Source organism: Pongo pygmaeus, chromosome X (assembly GCF_028885625.2).
Source record: "Pongo pygmaeus isolate AG05252 chromosome X, NHGRI_mPonPyg2-v2.0_pri, whole genome shotgun sequence".
NCBI lineage: Eukaryota > Metazoa > Chordata > Mammalia > Primates > Hominidae > Pongo > Pongo pygmaeus.
This window is the reverse complement of record NC_072396.2, coordinates 144,503,258-144,521,356: the sequence shown is the minus strand read 5'-3', so window position 1 is coordinate 144,521,356 and position 18,099 is coordinate 144,503,258. Positions and strand designations below refer to the sequence as shown.

Sequence of the window (18,099 nt, the reverse complement as noted above, 5' to 3'; positions counted from 1 at the left end):
AGGATCGATGGTTTGTGTGAATGGAAAGAGCACATTTTTTGTTGGGCTATATATATGAGCTCACTGGAAAGAGTTAAGAATTATGAGTAAATATATTTTACTGGATTTAACTTCCTAATGATAGGCATCTCTACCAGATTTGATGATACTGCAAACATGGAAGGAACACAGGCATCTGGGTTTCTTTGCTGGCTCTGCCACTAGTTTGTTGTGCAATTTTTTTTTTTTGTAGTTTGTTATGTAACTTTCTCAATGGTCCTCAGATTTTCGTCTGTACAGTGAGAGTAAAAAGGCCAGAGCATTGCTTAAACCCCTTAAGACCGTCTAAATCTGTGGTTCAGAGTGGGAAATAAGAGTAGCAATATTGACTGTCTTCCCAGTTACCTGTTATGCTCATGATAAGGTGCATTAGATAAAAATGTAAGAGGAATCTGATTTTCCCACAAAACGTTTCATATATAGTTGGGGACATGATCTTAACCTGGTGTCAAATTCTTTTTTCTAGATATGACTACAAATATGAGAATGAATAAATTATATGAAATGTGAACATGAATAGATTTCTAGGTAATACCTATGGGCCATAGAGCTTTTTAAGATATGCATTTTTGGCCAGGCCTGGTGGCTTATGTCTGTAATCCCAGCACTTTGGGAGGCTGAGGCAGGTGGATCACTTGAGGTCAGGAGTTCGAGACCAGCCTGGCCAACATGGTGAAACCCCGTCTCTAGTAAAAAACAAACAACGAAACAAAAAAACCCAAAAATTAGCCAGGCTTGGTGGCACGCTTCTGTAGTCCCAGCTACTCGAGAGGCTGAGGCATGAGAATCGCTTGAGCCTGGGAGGCAGAGGTTGCAGTGAGCCAAGATTGCCCCACTTGCACTCCAGCCTGGGCAACAAACATTCCTAAAAGTAGTTGTGAGTGGAGTAAATGTACAGACACAAGATCTCTGTATACTGGATTCCATATTTCTCTTCTCCTTTCTTTCTGTGTGACAGGCTCTCATTCTCTTTCACTGGTATTTTTGAGTACCTCTTTTGAACTTAGAGGCGTGCCTCATACTCTGTGATGCTGGGGAGACTGTGTGGGCCTGTTGGCTTCTATGTCTACATGGCTTTCCAATGGACAGAGCTGGGGCAGGTCAGCCCTGAATGAGGCTTTGAGTCTCAGCCTGTCTTGAGTTAGAGAGAATTTTGGGAACCTCAGACTGCTAGCTCAGCAGTTCAGCATGTTTGCTAGTATCATTCTGACTTTGTGTGGTCATGTTTTTGTAAGACTACTGTTGTCTGGCTCGTTGTGATTAAGACTAGCCCTTGTATTTCTGGGCCAGAAACTGGTCCTTACTCTCTTTATCCCCTGTGAAGTCCTTTTATGGGTACAATGGTTGGCACCCCAATTCCTCCAAAGGTAGGAACATGTTTTCTTTTAGCTAAGCTTCTGGGAAACTTAAGCTCTGCCTAGACCCATATCTGCGGTTGGGTCTTTGCTGCCCAATCCTGATGTTATTGATGCTCACCCACTAATTGCCTTTTTACGAGATTTCCCTGATGTTGTATTCTGTCTGCTTTTACCTTGCTGAGTATCCTGATGCTCACTGCTCACCTGCCTGGACCTTTGGTTGTTGCTGCACTGTCTTTTCTAGTAATGTGCTCTTGTCACTTGGATTTCCTCCTAGGCCTTCTGGGTCCACCTCCAAGCACCTGACATTCTGTACTTTTTGATCTGCCATGCTGTCTGCCTTCAGTAGCTTAATTATGAAAATCAGTAGTTTTCTTTCTCTGGAACCTTTATTTTAAAAATCTATTACTAGGCCGGGTGTAGTAGCTCGCGCCTGTAATCCCAGCACTTTGGGAGGCCGACACAGGCAGATCACATGAGGTCAGGAATTGGAGACCAGCCTGTCCAACAAGGTGAAATCCCATCTCTACTAAAAATAGGAAAATTAGCCAAGCGTGGTGGTGTGCGCCTGTAATCTCAGAGACTTGAGAGGCTGAGGCATGAGAACTGCTTGAACCTGGGAGGTGGAGGTTGCAGTGTGCTGAGACTACACCACTGCACTCCAGCCTGGGCAACAGAGTGAGACCCTGTCTTAAAAAAAAATTAATTAGGGGCGAGGGAGAACTAGAATCATGAAATCTTCGCATTGAAAAAGACTCTCAGAAGCTTATACTTCAACTTTCCATCAGACGGATAACCTGGTAACTCCCAAGATAACCCATCAATCGCATTTTGCAGTACCTCTCTATTGGTTTCTTGTGCCCAAACCATCAATGCATTCATTTATTTATTCACTCATTCCTTAATGTCTGCACAGTTACTAAACATCTATCTTTAGCTAGGCAATGGGGATGTGTGCATGCATGTGTGTGTGAGAGAGAGAGCATTCCAGTTTCTAGGAAGCTGCTAGTCCAGTTGGGGTAGAGAATAAACAATCATGATGGCTAGCTAGAGATATACATTGGGCAGGAGAATGGGTCATTTTCTCTGCATGACTGAAGGGTGGTTCATGGAGGGCTTTCTGCCATTCCAGTTAACACCAACTTTCTCTTTTTAATTTAACTTTTATTTTAAGTTCGGGGTACATGTGTAGGTTTGTTATATAGTTAAACTTACGGGGGCTTGCTGTACAGATTATTTTGTCACTCAGGTATTAAACTAGTACCCATTAGTTAACACCAACTTTCTAGTCCACCACCAGCTTTTCAGCTAAAATACAGGAAACTCCTCATCTTCCTTCTTTTTTTTTTTTTTTTTTTGGCCAATCTCCGACTTGCTTTTGGAATCATCTTTCTTTATGCAAATCTTGATTTGTTCCTCCCCTGTTCATAGGCTGCCCATTGTTTATCCCACACCCCACAAGGATATCTAACTCCTTGGCATAACTCACGAAGCCTTCGACCTTTCTGATTCATGCCTACCTCTCCAGTTTTATTACATGCTATTTTCCATCAGGTTCTTAGTACCCTAGAACTTCATGAAGTTTCCTGGCTACACTGTGCTTACTTGTACTTCTGTTGCATGTGCTGTTCCCACTGCCTGGAGTGGTTGCCATTTTTGATTTCCTGGTGAACTCTGGGGCACTGAGAACTTGACAGAAAATGGTATATGGGGAAAAATCACAAGTCTGATTTTCCTCTTCTGTTAAGGTGTACTCCAGCCTGTTGGATGCTATTGCACTTTATACATCCCCCACTCCTGCCCACCAGAAGATTGTAAACTACTTCAGTCCAGGTTATCTTTATGTCTTCAGTTTAACACAGAGCCTGGCCCAGAGTGGGCAGTCCATAAATAATTGTTAGAAGAATAGATGAAGGAATGAGTGAGTAAATACAAGTTTCTGTAGTCTGTTTTTCAGTTTAGTTCTTCCTTGGGGCTCTGATGATGGTACTTAAATGGATCCTATCACTGTTTTGTTTCATTTAGAGACGGGGTCTGACACTGTCACCCAGGCTGAAGTACAGTGGCATTTTCATAGCTCACTGAAGCTTTGAACTTTTAGGCTCAGGCGATCCTTCCACCTCAGCCTCCCAAGTAGCTGGAACCACAGGCATGTTCCACCATGCCTGGCTTTTTAAAAAAATTTTTTGTAGAGGTGAGGTCTTGTTTTGTTACCTAGGCTGGTCTCAAACTCCTGGCTTCAAGGAATCCTCCTGCCTCGGCCTCCCAAAGTGTTGGGATTACAGGTGTGAGCCACCACACAAAACCACACTGTTTTGACCATAACTCCTTGCAAAGCCAGAACCATGCACACTGGCTTATCCACTACTGGATAAGCTATCTGCCTGCCAAAACAGAGAGAAAAGCCCTTTAGGCGTTTTAGAAAACTCTTGATCTTCTCCCACCCTGTTGTCTCTGCTGCCAAGATAAGCTTCTACTATGTCTTTTCAGAACTCTGATCAAGAGGTAGAAATTGCATAGAATAAAAATATTTCACCCTTTCTCTTCTAAATCAGAGTGGTTGTGAAGTGAGGAGAATTAGTACTTGAATAAAGTTCCTGTCTCCTTAGGCAGTTCTTTGAATGAGTCATCTACAAACTCAAGCAATTTGTAAGGACAATTATGGCCATTTATTCTGTTGTCAGCCTGTTTTGAATAAATACCAAATGGAGTATTTTGGTTCTTAATTATGCCTTTCTCACCTTCTTACCAGAGCCCCTTTTTACACAATTATATCAATTAACAGTGAAAGACACATACACAACTTTCATGAACTTTATCTGCCCTGCATATCTTCCTGTGCTTTAATCATGATCTTAAATTTATAATCAGAAATCAGCCTTTTCAGTTCAAATTAGTTGTAGATCTCTGCCTAAAATAGTTGGCTCTTTCGAGGTTGTTACTTTTTTAACACAACTTTTTTCTTGAGAATTATTGAGGTATAATTTACATACAGTAAAATTTGCCCTTTTTAGGTATGTAAAAATCGATGAATTTTGACAAAATTACATAAATTGTAATCACCACTGAAATCAAAATAATCGAATTTTCTGTCACCTAAAAAGTTCCCTCATGCTCCTTTGTAGTCAGTCCCCTCCCTAAACTGCCAACCCCTGGCAACCGCTAATCTGATTTCTGTCCCTTACAGTTTTATCATTTCTAGAATTCCATATAAATGGGATCAAAATGTATAACCTTTGAGTCTGGCTTGTTTTACTTGGCATAATGCTTTTGAGAGTCATCTATGTCCTTGCATTTATCCGGTTTGCTGCCTTTCATTGCTGAGTAGAATTCCACTAAAGAGATAACACTATAATTTGTGTATCCATTCACCAGTAGCTGATGGACATTTGGACTGTTTTCACTTTTTGGTGGTTATGAATAAAGGTGCTGTAAATACTTGTGTTCAGGCCGGGCATGGTGGCTCACACCTGTAATCCTAGCACTTTGGGAGGCCAAGGTGAGCGAGTTACTTGAGGTCAGGAATTCGAGACCAGCCTGGCCAAAATGGTGAAACCTCGTCTCTACTAAAAATATAAAAATTAGCTGTGTGTGGCGGTGCGTGCCTGTAGTCCCAGCTACTTGGAGGCGGAGGCATGAGAATCGCTTGAACCCGAGAGGCAGAGGTTGCAGTGTGCTGAGATTGTGCCACTGCACTCCAGCCTGGGCAACAGAGTAAGACCCTGTCTCCAAAAAAAAATTGTGTTCAGGTTTCTGTGTAGACGTATATCCTGTTTTCAGTAAATATATAGAAGTGAGGTGGCTGGGTAGTATGAAAACTATGTATTTAACTTTATATCTTAAGCTGCCCAACTATTTTTCAAAGTGACTATACCATTTTTGTTTCCTAACAGCAACATATAAGGTTGCATTTGCTCCATATCCTCACCAATATTGTTATTGTCTGTCATTTAAAACTTTAGCCATTCTGGTAGGTGAATAGTGATATCTCATTGTAATTTTATTCTGCATTTTTCCTAATGACTAATGATTTTGAACAGGTGTCTTAACATTTTTTTGATTTGGCAGGGTTTTGAAAAATTATACAGTTTTGGGCTGGGCGCAGTGGCTCACGCCTGTAATCTCAGCACTTTGGGAGGCCAAGGTGTGCAGATTACTTGAGGTCAGGAGTTCGAGAGCAGCCTGGCCAACATGGTGAAACCCCGTCTCTACAAAAATACAAAAATTAGCTGGGCGTTGTGGCGGGCGCCTGTAATCCCAGCTACTCGGGAGGCTGAGGCAGGAGAATCACCTGAACCCGGGAGGCAGAGGTTGCAATGAGCTGAGATCGCACTGTTGCACTCCAGCCTGGGCGACAGAGTGAGACTGTATCCAAAAAAAAAAAAAAAAAAAAAAAATTTATACAGCTTTGAGTGTTCTTTATATATTCTGGCTACTGGTCCGTTATCAGATATGTGTTTTGCAAATGTTTTTCCCAGTCTATGGCTTGTGTTTTTACTTTTTAAATAGTGTGTTTCAAAGAGCAGTAGTTTTGTGTTTTTTTTTTTTTTGAGACGGAGTCTTGCTCTATCGCCCAGGCTGGAGTGCAGTGGTGCGATCTCGGCTCACTGCAACCTCCGCCTCCTGGGTTCAAGCAATTCTCCTACCTCAGCCTTCCGAGTAGCTGGGACTACAGGTGCACGCTACCACGCCTGGCTAATTTTTTGTATTTTAGTAGAGATGGGGTTTTACCTTGTTGCCCAGGCTGGTCGCGACCTCCTGAGCTCAGGCAAATCCGCCCACCTTGGCCTCCCAAAGTGCTGGGATTACAGGCGTGAGCCACCACCCCCAGCCCAAGGGCAGTAGTTTTAAGTTTTGATTGAAGTTCCATTTTTCAGTCTTGTCTTTTCTTTTTTTTTCAGACAGGGTCTTGCTCTGTCACCCAGGCTGGAGAGCACTGGTTCAATCATGGCGCACTGCTGGCCTCCTGAACTCAAGCAATCCTCCTACCTCAGTCTCCCGAGTAGCTGGTACTATAGGTGTGCACCACCATGCCCAGCTAATTTTTGTGTTTTTTTTTTTGTAGAAACAGGGTTTTACTATGTTGCCCTGGCTGGTCTCAAACTCCTGAAGAGATCCTCTCACCTTGGCCTCCCAGAGGGCTGAGATTACAAGCGTGAGCCACTGTGCCTGGCCTCAATATTTTCTTTTATGGTTAATGGTTTTTCTGTCCTATCTAAGAAACAGTTGCCCAACTCAGGATCATGAAGATTTGCTTCTATTTTTTCTAGAAGTTTTATAGCTTTAGGGTTTACATTTCAGTCTATGATGCATTTCCAGTTGACTTTTATGTATAGTGCAAGATACAGGTTGAGATTCATTTTTTGAATATAGATATATCTAATTGTTCCAGCATCATTTGTTGATAAGACGAAAAAAACTATACTTTGTCTATTGAATTAGCTTGGCATCCTTGTCAAAAATTAATTGACCATATATGTGTGGATCAGTTTCTGGAATTTTTATTTTGTTTCATTGATCTGTGTTACCCTTTTGCCTATGCTGTCTAGAATATTATAGCTTTATTGTAAGTCTTGAAATCAATTGGTATGAGTACTCCAAGTTTTTTTTTTTACAAAATTGTTTAGGTTATCCTAAATTATGTTTTCCATATAATTTTAGAGTTACCTTATAAATTTTTGAAAAAGAAACTTGGGATTTTATTTGCTGTGAATTAAAATCTATAGATAATTTGGAGGAGAATTGCAATACTGATGATATTGAGTCTTTTGATCATGAACACAGTGTATCTCTGCAAGGAAGTCTTTGATTTCTCTCATCAGTGTTTTTGATACTTTTCAACATACAAATCTTATAATACTTTGTTAGATTGATCCCTCAGTATCACATGTTTCTTGGTGCTGTTGTAACTGGTGCTTTTTTTTTTTGAGATGGAGTCTCGCTCTGTTGCCAGGCTGGAAAATCTCAGCTCACTGCAACCTCCACCTCCCGGGTTCAAGCAATCAAGCAATTCTCCTGCCTCAGCCTCCCGAGTAACTGGGACTACAGGCGTGCTCCACCACTCCCGGCGAATTTTTGTATTTTTAGTACAGACGGGGTTTCACCATGTTGGCAAGGATGGCCTCAATCTCTTGACCTCGTGATCCGCCCACCTTGGCCTCCCAAAGTGCTAGGATTACAGGCATAAGCCACCGTGCCTGGCCACAACTGGTGCTTTTGAAAATTTCATTTTCCTGTTCTTCACTGTTGTGTATAAAAATACAGTTGATTTTTTTTTATAGCAAGGCAAGGAAAAAAAACAATTTTTATATATTGATCTTATATTCTTAAACTTTGCCAGTCACTAATTATATCTAGTAGTTTCTTATAGATTCTTTTATATTTTCTGGATAATTACATTTTCTGTGAATACAGGCAGTATTATTTTTCCTCTCCCATCTATAAGTATCTGTATTTTTTTTCTGTACCTTATTGCATTAGCTAGGAGTTCTATCTAATATGATGTTGAGTAGGAGTGTTAAGAGTGGATTCCTTGCCGTCTTCCTGATCTTTGGGGGAAATCATTTTGTGTTTTATTATTAAGTATGAGTTAGCTGTAAGTTTTTCATAGATGTTCTTTATCTTTTTTTTTTTCTTCATAGATGCTCTTTACCAGGTTGAGGAAGTTTCTTTTGATTTCTAGTTAGCTGAGTTGTTGTTGTTGTTTTTTAAATAATGAAGGGCTGCTGAATGAATGTTGCACTTTTTCTGTACCTATAGAACTAGTCATACAGATTTTTCCTTGTTAGTTAGACTGCTGATACTGTGAATGGCATTGTGTTTGATGTATGAATGCTGAACTATTCTTGCATTACTAGTCTAAATTCCACATGGCAATAATAGATTATTCTCTTGTATTTTATGGATAAAAATCATGGATAAATGACATGAAGTAGGTAGGAATTCCTTAACCATATGTGTGTTTTATAAGTCATAGAAATTTTTCCATCCTAAGGGAAGTGCTAACTCTCTTGCTTAGCATACAATACAGGTAGCATGTTTTTGGTTCCTCTTCGTTTGGTCTTTTAGGCTATCAAAAGTGAGTGAGGGGAAACGTAACAAAAATAGTATGTACTAGGCAGTGTGTATGTTTATCTTATTTAATCTCACTTGATGGAAAGTGAGGTCCATCAAACAATTTGTACCACCAAGTCTTGGAGCTAGTAAATGGCAGGGTCAGAATTTAAATGCAGGTGTTTTGGATAAAACTGTTATTAGCTCACTGTATGGTATCGCCTGTCTTTGGAAGTGAGTGGGTATGTGCGTGCATGTGTTTGTGTTTGTGTGAGAGAGACGGAGGAAGGGAGGGAAGGACAGGAATTGGGAGAGTGAGGTAGAAATTGAGATTTGGAAGGAGAGAAAAGCCCTCCCACCTTTCATTGTCATCTAAAATCTGGGCTTTTAGATATCGTGATTTGTATCTCAGCTTTGCCATTTACTTGATTTGTGGCACATTTGTCTCTCTGAGCCTCATGTTTTAAAAATTTGAAATGTTAGAACATTTACAATTGAGTTACGAGGAATACAGATAATATATGTAAAATGCCTCACATAGAATGTGCTCAATTTAGTGGTGTCCATTACTATCATCATTATTGATTTCCTACCATTAAATGTATTTTGTAAATGAAAATAATCTGGTTTTGGAAGATGGCAAAGGAGACTTAGAATGATTTCTATAGTTGTTTGTTTAGATCTTTTGACAAAATTGCCTGAAGTTCTTTTATAAAAATGGAATTCGTTTTCTCTACTTTTCACTCCTTCTCAAGTCAAAATAACACAAGGTATTTACTAAATCAGTTTGCAAATTTGGAAAATCTTAAAAAGTACTGCTGAGCTGGGTGCAGTGACTCACGCCTGTAATCCCAGCACTTTGAGAGGCCCAGGAGGGAGGATTGCCTGAGGCCAGGAGTTCTAGACCAGCCTGGGCAACATAGCAAGACCTCATCAAAATAAAAAATAAAGTATTCCTGAATGCTCTGGACTTGCCTACTGGTTTGGAAGTGGTTATCTCAGTGTGGAGGATTGGAGATGCCATTTTTATTTTACATGGACAACAAACCATTGCTAGCTAACTTTAGTCCCTTAGCCCATGTAGATCTGACAGTTTATGACGTGAGACTGTCTTCTCTAAGTGACACAAACTATTTCAGGTTGTTTCAGTAAGGTTATTTTGGGTCTTACAAGCAGGGCCCAAGAGCTTCTGTGTGTTTCATTAGTCAAGTCAGGGAGATGAGAATGAGTCTGAGAAAGGGCATCAGACTATCAGTGCCTTGGACCTTGGGAGGGCTGTTAGCTCCAACTCTACCAATCAATAGCCTTCTGGGAATTGGTTCATATGATTATTTGATTTCATAAAAGTACTCTTCCAGCCAAAAGTGCTGCCTGACACATGAAAATTGTATCTTGACAATTTTTGGATAATACCACACCATCCCTTGATATTGTTGAAAATCAGAATTGGTAATCAGTATGCTTTCCTTCTAGCCATGAAGTCTTTAAGTAAATATGTTAAACTTAAGAGTTTTATTGTAGACTTTGTGGTTAATTATGACCTTTCTTAGCAAGCTGATGTCACAATGTAATAAGTAAGTTATGTTTCTCATATTTATTCAGAAGTCCAGGATGTCTTTGTGTTAGGGTGATATTTAGGTTTTGATATCTTCGGTTTGTCTATTTTCCCCAATTGTATATTCAGTTCGTAAAATTTATTTTACTCTTTTCAAATTACAGTGGCCACATCTTCTTATTTAATTTTCACCTTACTTTGTATATCATTTTAGGGTAGGTCTTATTGCCACCTTATGATGAAAAAAATAAGGCTACATTTTCCCAAAGATCATCATTGGACAGTGAGTCCATATTCAGAAGCCAATTCTGATTTTTGTTTATGTTCTTTGGATTAGACCTCTGGGCCTTGAGCTTGATCTGGCTCTCTAAATTTCATTGATTTGGTTAACATTCAAAAACTAAATGTCTAATGACTACCTTTGTCCCACAGTTAGGATCAACAAATGTGATTAGATGCCTGTCTTCAAAGGAGTTCATGAAATAACCAGTCAGCAAGAGGCAAAGTTTGGTAGTAGTTTCTTCTACCCTTCATACACATAACCATCTCTTTCTAGATTGATGGAGAGGGTTCCAGTGTCCAAGCAGGAATGACCAGGCTTCATGAAACTTTTGAGTGGCTTTAACTAAAATGTTGGGCCCTGAGGTGAGGCCCAACCTTGTAGATTTAGTGGGGCCTCTTGAGGAGCTACTTTGTGTTAAACACAATTCTAAGATTAAAGCAAAACAAGCAAAAAATATGATTTCATCCTTCAGGACCTCACAAGCTAGCAGACAAGATGGAAGCATACATAGAGGTGCTTCCAATTTCTGCTTTGCCCTGTCCACCCTTCGTTCTGCTAGCAGAACAGTTTTTTGAAAACATGCCCTTTCCTTGCTTAAAACTTTCTGGTGGCTCCCTGTTTCTCATAGGACCAAGTTGAAGTTTCTTATCAGGACATACAAGGCCTCCACTGATTTGGCCCAGGTTCTTCTACACTTCCACAGCTTGCTCCAGGCACATACCACTCCTTGGGGTGCTTAGAACCCATCATGATTTTTCATACCTCTGGGTATTTATTTATGCTGAGCTCTCTGTATAGAATGCTGTATTAATCTGGGTCCTCTGAAAAACAGACACACAGGATTAAATTGGCAAGGGTTTATTAGGGGAAAATGCATGTGGAACAGACAATGGTGAGGGGGCTGAGAAGGCTGGAAGTGCCATTAGTTCTTCATGCAAGTCTGAGCCCTAGTGAAGGGGATAGGGAGAGCTGGTTAGGCAGAAGGTTTCCAGACGGCTGTGCAGTCTAAAGAAGATTCAGAAAAGCTATTGGGGAGTCCAAAGTCAGCTGTTAATGGAGTCCTGCAACTTCCAGCAACAGTCTGCTTTGGTATCCCTGCTGTACTCAGTGATTGGTTGGGAGCACCGCTTTGGAGGTGTGACTTAGTACAGACACTAGGATGAATTTCTGAGGCAGATGGGGTCCTTAATCAGTTGTGCTCCTTGTAGTTGGAGACCCTTGAGTTGCCTCTTGGCCTCTTCTTGGCTGCCATAAATTCCTTTTCTCTTTCGTTGAATTCCTCCTGCTTGTCCTTAAAGGGCCAGCTGTAAATGTTTTTTCTTCCAAAAAACTTTTCATTGAAGGAAAATCTCAAATGTCCATCATGATCCCACGTCCTGCCATGATCATACCATAATCTTTGCTTGGTAAATTTTTAATACATTTATTTGATTTGTACCCCTACCACCTATTACAGGATCAAAAATCTGTTAGGCACTCAGGAAGTGTTTGTTTGAATGAATGCATTGGTAGGGCTTGGACAGGCAGATCTGGGGAGAAGGTAGTTGAGGCAGAGGGAACTGCTTAAGCAAAGCCATAGAGGGAGAAGAATAAAGGATTTACACTGTAGTTAATAAATGTCTTTTTTCCCCAAATAAGTATATCTTCCCCCAAAGCTGTCATTTTAGAGAAAGCCTATTATGATGCAAAACAGTGGGGGAAAGGAGTGTCTTCCTGGCAGTTGAAAATGATTCATATTTGAGAACTTTGTTGAACAATGTTTTGAGTATTTCCTGAGAGACTTCTTTCTTGAGAGGAAACAGTTGATGGAAATGGAATTTTACTGCTGCCAGGAAAAGTGCGATAAGGATAAAATCTCATGCAACAACTACTACCAGAATAGAAATTTCCATAGAGCAAAGAGATTTCAAAGTCTCAGCTAATGGCTCCTATGTATTTAGTATTCAGTGCAGCTGAACTGTAATTCTGTAATGGAATTTGACCAATTTTGAGAAACCAGTTTGTAATGTATGAATTAGTGGAGACCCATACATCTTGACGTTTGCTGACTCTGCCAGATGTTGGTTATATTTCTGATGGAAAGAAGCAGAGAGCTGGCCGGGATCCCAAATCTTAGAATTGCTACCGGCCGCCTACCACTGCCACATGTTGCAGTGGTAGGAGATAAACATGCTGAGGATAAGACCTGAAAAAAAATCACTCTATATCAGCAACTGGAGATACAGCCGATACTCCTTATGAAATATTCTACTCTGGTGGCCTGGGTTGAACCATGTATGAGGTAGGCACTCCTTTTAGCCCAGGCCCAAGTCTGCTCTATGCAGTCTTGCTCATATCTTGTTTCCCTAGAGTTACCACTTGAAGGCATTCCTTATTTGTAATGTGGTGATGATTAATGGCACCTACCTCATGGGCTTGCTGTGAGGTTTCAATCAGATAATGGATGCTGAAGGCTTAGACTGTGCCTGTCATAGAGTAAGTGCTCAATAAATGGTAGCTAGATTTATTATGCAATAGAAGCAGGACTCTGAGGGTAACATCTTAATATTTCCAGTTGAATGTTATCAAAGTCAGTTGTTCATGCATTTGTTAAATTATGGGCCATAGCAACCCAACTCCACGGACCTGGGCTGCTGTGTCCCAGACTGTAATTAATCTGACACACAGTTGCTTATATCTGTCTTTTCTTCCAAGTGAGGACAGTTTGTTATGACTTGTAGATAAGCAAAATTACTTGCTTCTCCATTGTGTGCTAACCTGGTGTGGAATACCTTTTCTTGTCTGTCTTATTTACCATCTCTCTTACTTTCAAATTTCTATTATAATTCTCCTTTAGATTACATATAGCTAACTTAAGAAAGTCCCAGATGTGAAAATAAGGCGAGTGCATGATGTATCCCCCTTCCCTTGATGTTTACTGGGGACTGTGGGGAATATGACCCAATAGCTCTTCTTCTGTATCCTTTCTTCCCTTTCAGTGGAGTAGTTCACATGGGGTATTATCTCCTTTACTTCTGTCTTTTACTACTAACACATTTCTTTTAACCATCTTCCTCCTTTGTTTTCCAAGTTTTGCCTGATTACATCAAGAACTACCTCCTCCTCCTCCTCCTCCTCCTCCTCCTCCTCATTCTATCCCATTTGAAAGCCAAACACATGAATTGAATCATAAATGGTAGGAAATAGAGTATTACTATTGAGAGATGTGTACCAAGGCAAAGGAAAGCCATACATTAAAATGAGCAAGGGGAAAGTAGTATTTGAATTCCCAAAGACGTCTCATATTCAATATGTCCAAATCTGAAATCACTCTCCATCTTCTTCTTTAAGCCTTCTCCTGCTAAAGTCCTCTGGAAGTTTGTGGCAGCCTACTATCAAGATGTTTCACCAGTGGGTTTATTTCATTCTTCTTACTCCTACTATTCTTGCTCTGGGCCTGGCCCTCATCATCTTTCATCTTGAGGTAATGACTTCTTTCCTCATCTTTTTGTACCCTCTCTGCCCTGGATGGCCTATATAGTGGCAAAAGAAGGTGTTTTTTTTTTTTTCTTTCCTTTTTAGGTTTTTTATTATAAAATGAGACAAGAATTAAAAAAAATCAAACAAATGTGTAGCTTAATACAATATTACAAGGCAAACATACTTGAAATCACCATCCAGATCAAGCAATAGAGCTTTGTCAGCCACCCCAGAAGTCCTTCCAGGTGCCCTCTCCCAGTCAAAAACCTTCTCTCCTTCTGAAATAACCATTATCCTGACTTTTAAAGTAATTATTTCCTTGCATTTCTTTATCTAGACAGTGCTATTTGAAAACACCAGTCTTGCCGCGTCCAGTTGCCTTTATGCCAAAGTCTAGGGGTGCGCAAATTCCCTAATGGGTTTTCTTTTTTGAAAAATTATTTTAAAATATTTAATTGACAAAGATTGTATAAATTCAAAGTGTGCAGTGCGATGATTTGATATACATATATATTGTGTAACGATTATCACAATCAAATTAATTAACTCATCTAATACCACCCATGGTGTACATTAGAGCCCCAGAACTTGTTCATCTTCTATCTGAAAATTTGTGCCATTTGATTATTTTCCTATCTCACCCCCTTATCTCTGGAAACCACTCTTCTCTCTGTTTCTGGGATTCAGCTTTTCTAAGATTCCACATATAAGTGAGACCATATGGTATTTGCCTTTCTGTGTCTGGTTTATTTCACTTAGCATAACTGTCCTCTAGGTTCATTCATTTTGTTACAAATGGCATGATTTTTTTTTGCTTTTTTAATGGTGAATGATATTCCATTGTGTATATATACCACATTTTCTTTATCCATTTATCTGTTGATGGATACTTAGGTTGTGACCATATCTTGGCTATTGTGAATAATCCTACAATGAACATGGGGGTACAGATATCCCTTCAAGATACTGATTTTATTTCCTTTCTCTCTGGCCCTCACAGGTTTTCTCAGGCCTACATTTATAGTCTCCTGTTTTGTTTTGTTTTGTATTTGACATGAGGTCTTGCTCTGTTACCAGGCTGAGGTACAGTGGTACTATCGTGGCTCACTGTAGCCTCAACCTCCCCAGGCTGAGCCTCCTCCCAGCTCAGCCTACCGAGTAGCTGGGACTACAAGTGCACGCTACCATGCCTGGTTACTTTTTGTATTTTTTTGTGGGATAGGGTCTTGATATGTTGCCCAGGCTTAGTCTCCTTTTTATGATTCCCCCTCCCCTCCCCCTAGTCTCTGTCTGTACCATGCTATTTATAGGCTGCTAGATACCTCAGGTACCTCTTGGTGTTTGCCAGATGCCTCTAGGTATTGGCTCCTGTTGTTCCCTCTTTCTGAAGCTGCTGCTCTTCCATTCACTGGTGAAATCCTAGACCCAACTCAAATGCCATTTCTTCTGTGGTATGCTGCCCTGGATCTTCCTTCTCTGACGTACCTGGGGTGAAACAAATTCTTCCCGTCCCTGTGTTCTGTGTCCATTATAGCATTTTACACTTGCTTCTATTGTTAGCATTTTTCAGTCTTTGGTACCTAACAGATTTTTTGTAGGTGCTCAATAAATGTTCTTTGAATGAATGAATCTATGTGATCCATAGTTAAAGGTCTTTCAGGGTGTCAGATTTTCTTCAGAATCAACAAAAATATCTTGTTTTGATTTTCACACAAAGTTAAAAACATATTAATTTTATTTTCTGTCTATATTATTGCCAATATTTGGCTTTACTATCTTTGTATGATAAATATTTGCTATTTTGGCCACATTATTGGTAAAATAGACCTTTGTGGGCTTTTCTGGCTACCTGCACACCATTTTTATTATTTCAAGGATAACAATAATTATTGAGTACAACAATGTGCCAGACATTGTGCTAAGCTTTGTCTGTGCATTATTTGCTGACTCATCACCCTAATCCTTTATTATTTTCATTTTACATGTCAGAAAGTAAAACTTAGAGAAGTTAAATGAGTTAAAGTTATAACGCTAAGAAAGGACAGATTCAGGGTGCAAATCTAGGCAGTCTGACTATAAATGTAAAACCCATTTTTTTTAACCATTATTTTTTTGTTTGTTTTTTCCTCTTTGAGACAGAGTCTCACTTGCTCTTTGCCCAGGCTAGAGTGCAGTGGCATGATCTCGGCTCACTGCAACCTCCCTCTTCCGGTTTCAAGCGATTCTCCTGCCTCAGCCTTCCAAGTAGCTGGGATTACAGGCACGTGCCACCACGCCCACCTAATTTTTGTAGTTTTTGGTAGAGATGGGGTTTCACCACGTTTGCCTGGCTGGTCTCGAACTCCTGGCCCCAAGCGATCCACCCTTCTTGGCCTCCCAAAGTGTTGTGTTTACAGGCATGAGTCACTGGGCTTGGCCGTTTTTTACCAGTCTGTGTTATTTCTTATTAAGAAAGATAATAGTTCTCAGTAGCCAACAGTGGACTTCTGCAAAGCATCTGTGGAGCACAGCTCATTTGTGGAAGTTTGCTACCCACTGCCGCACTGGGACGCAAGTCAATTCTTTAACATCTTCATTCCCCCTTCCCTAAATTGCTTCTGTGCAAGGGCCTGTCCAGCTCTACTGATACTAGGTGTGTATATCTTGTGGTGAATGGGTGGCAGCTTGGTTAATGACTCTTGGTGAGCCAGAAATAACAAGGTTGCTCTTATATTGACATGCCTCTTCTTAGCCACGTATATTATTTAGCTTACGGCTACTGTCTTAAGGGTTATCATCACTATAAATGATGTGTTTTGTGCCTGACAAGGTCATAAGTTGTGTCTTCTAAAATGATATTGGTCATAAATGTTAATTGCTACTTCTTAACTTCCCTTTGAGGTGTTACAAGGAAATCTATGTATGAACAACTGAGGAAGCAATTAAGCAGAAGAACAGCAGCACGGGAAAATCCAATAGTTGGTACTGCACATAGGCCCCTGGGCTTACAGAAACTCAGACCAGGGGCCCCAGAGGAATTGCCTTTGAAATAGCAGCAGTGGAGGCTCAGCCATTTGGGGAATCATTGATGGTCATTGGTAGATGGCACAGACGAATGAAGTCTAGTCTGACATGAGTGTTTGTCCTGTTTCCCTCATTAACATGTCACTTTTCCAGGTCAGAAATTGTAGTCTTTCTTTGGTTGAGCCCTGTGCCCCTTAATACTGCTCAGTCCTGCATATGGCATAGATATGGCATTGTTCACCTGCAGGCACTTCTTGTCTATTTTAAATAATCCTCTTACTGCATTTTGGTTTTTTAAGTCAGTTTTCCATTTAAGCAAATTGCCAAGAGTTATCTAGAATTTTTGGTTGTGTAAAACTTAGCCACAGCAGCTAACATTTTCTGTTCCTCTAGCAAATGCCAGGTGCTGTTTAAAACACTTTCTACTTAGTTACCTCCTGGAGTCCTCTCAAATCCTTTGAGGTAGGTACTGTTATTCTCCCTGCTTTCTAGCTCAGGATGAAAATTGGCATCACTTGCAGCTTAGAAAATTTCTTGTTATAAATAAAGAAATTTGTTAGGGAGATGTGGTGATGCCCACCTGTGGTCCTAGCTATTTGGGAGGCTGAGGCAGGAGAAAGCCTTAGGCTCAGGCATTCAAAGCTACAGTATGTGATGATCTTGCCTGTGAATAGGCACTGCACTTGTGCCTGGGCAACATAGTTGAGACCGCATCTCAAAAAAAATTGTTGTATTGGGATTTCAGCCGCACTTTCTGCCTAAGGTACTGCCTTGTTTGGAAAGGGTACTTGACAAACATCTGTGTGGCTGGGAAGGTGCCTCTAGAGATAGTGATTTTTCTCTAGGATCAGTTATATAATCATTTTGGGAAAAAAACACACCATTTTTGTTTTGTTCCTGTTAGAGAAGTGGCTGTAGCATTTTCTTTCAATGGACACTTTATCAACAGCTTTTCTAGGAAGTTTTATTTTATTGTTTTTGTGGGGGTGAGCTTCAAGACTATATTTGCCGTTATTTCCCAGACTACCCTACTTCCTATTGTAGTGTAAGTACTGTAGAAGGATTTAGTAACTGAAGGTCAGCAGTTTGGCTCTTTTGTTAATTCCTGATGCTGCAGATGAAGTAATGTGTTTTCTTGTCAGATAAAATGTATAAGGCTGCTACTCAGCTTGACAGGAAGAATGAGCTAGAAGTACTTCTCAAAGAAAAACGTCTCAGAGATAACTTCTGACTTTTCCTTTTTCACTTCCTGACGTTGTTCTCCTGTATCCTGCTCTACTCCTAAGCAGGTATGTGATTTGGGCAATTCATTTAATCTCCCTGTACCTCAGTTCCCTTATTTACAAAAC

The 18,099-nt window shown here is 40.2% G+C and overlaps 1 protein-coding gene and 1 non-coding gene across 8 annotated transcripts in view; one reads left to right on the top strand and one right to left on the bottom strand.

The window, feature by feature from the left end:
- The window catches only part of ATP11C (ATPase phospholipid transporting 11C), a 206,436-nt gene that overhangs the window by 39,281 nt on the left and 149,056 nt on the right, over window positions 1-18,099 (top strand). The gene's annotated exons all lie outside the window — the stretch shown is intronic.
- On the bottom strand, window positions 8,303-8,425 carry LOC129025570 (U6atac minor spliceosomal RNA). The gene has a single exon (XR_008497315.1). It is a non-coding gene; the product is annotated as a U6atac minor spliceosomal RNA (small nuclear RNA).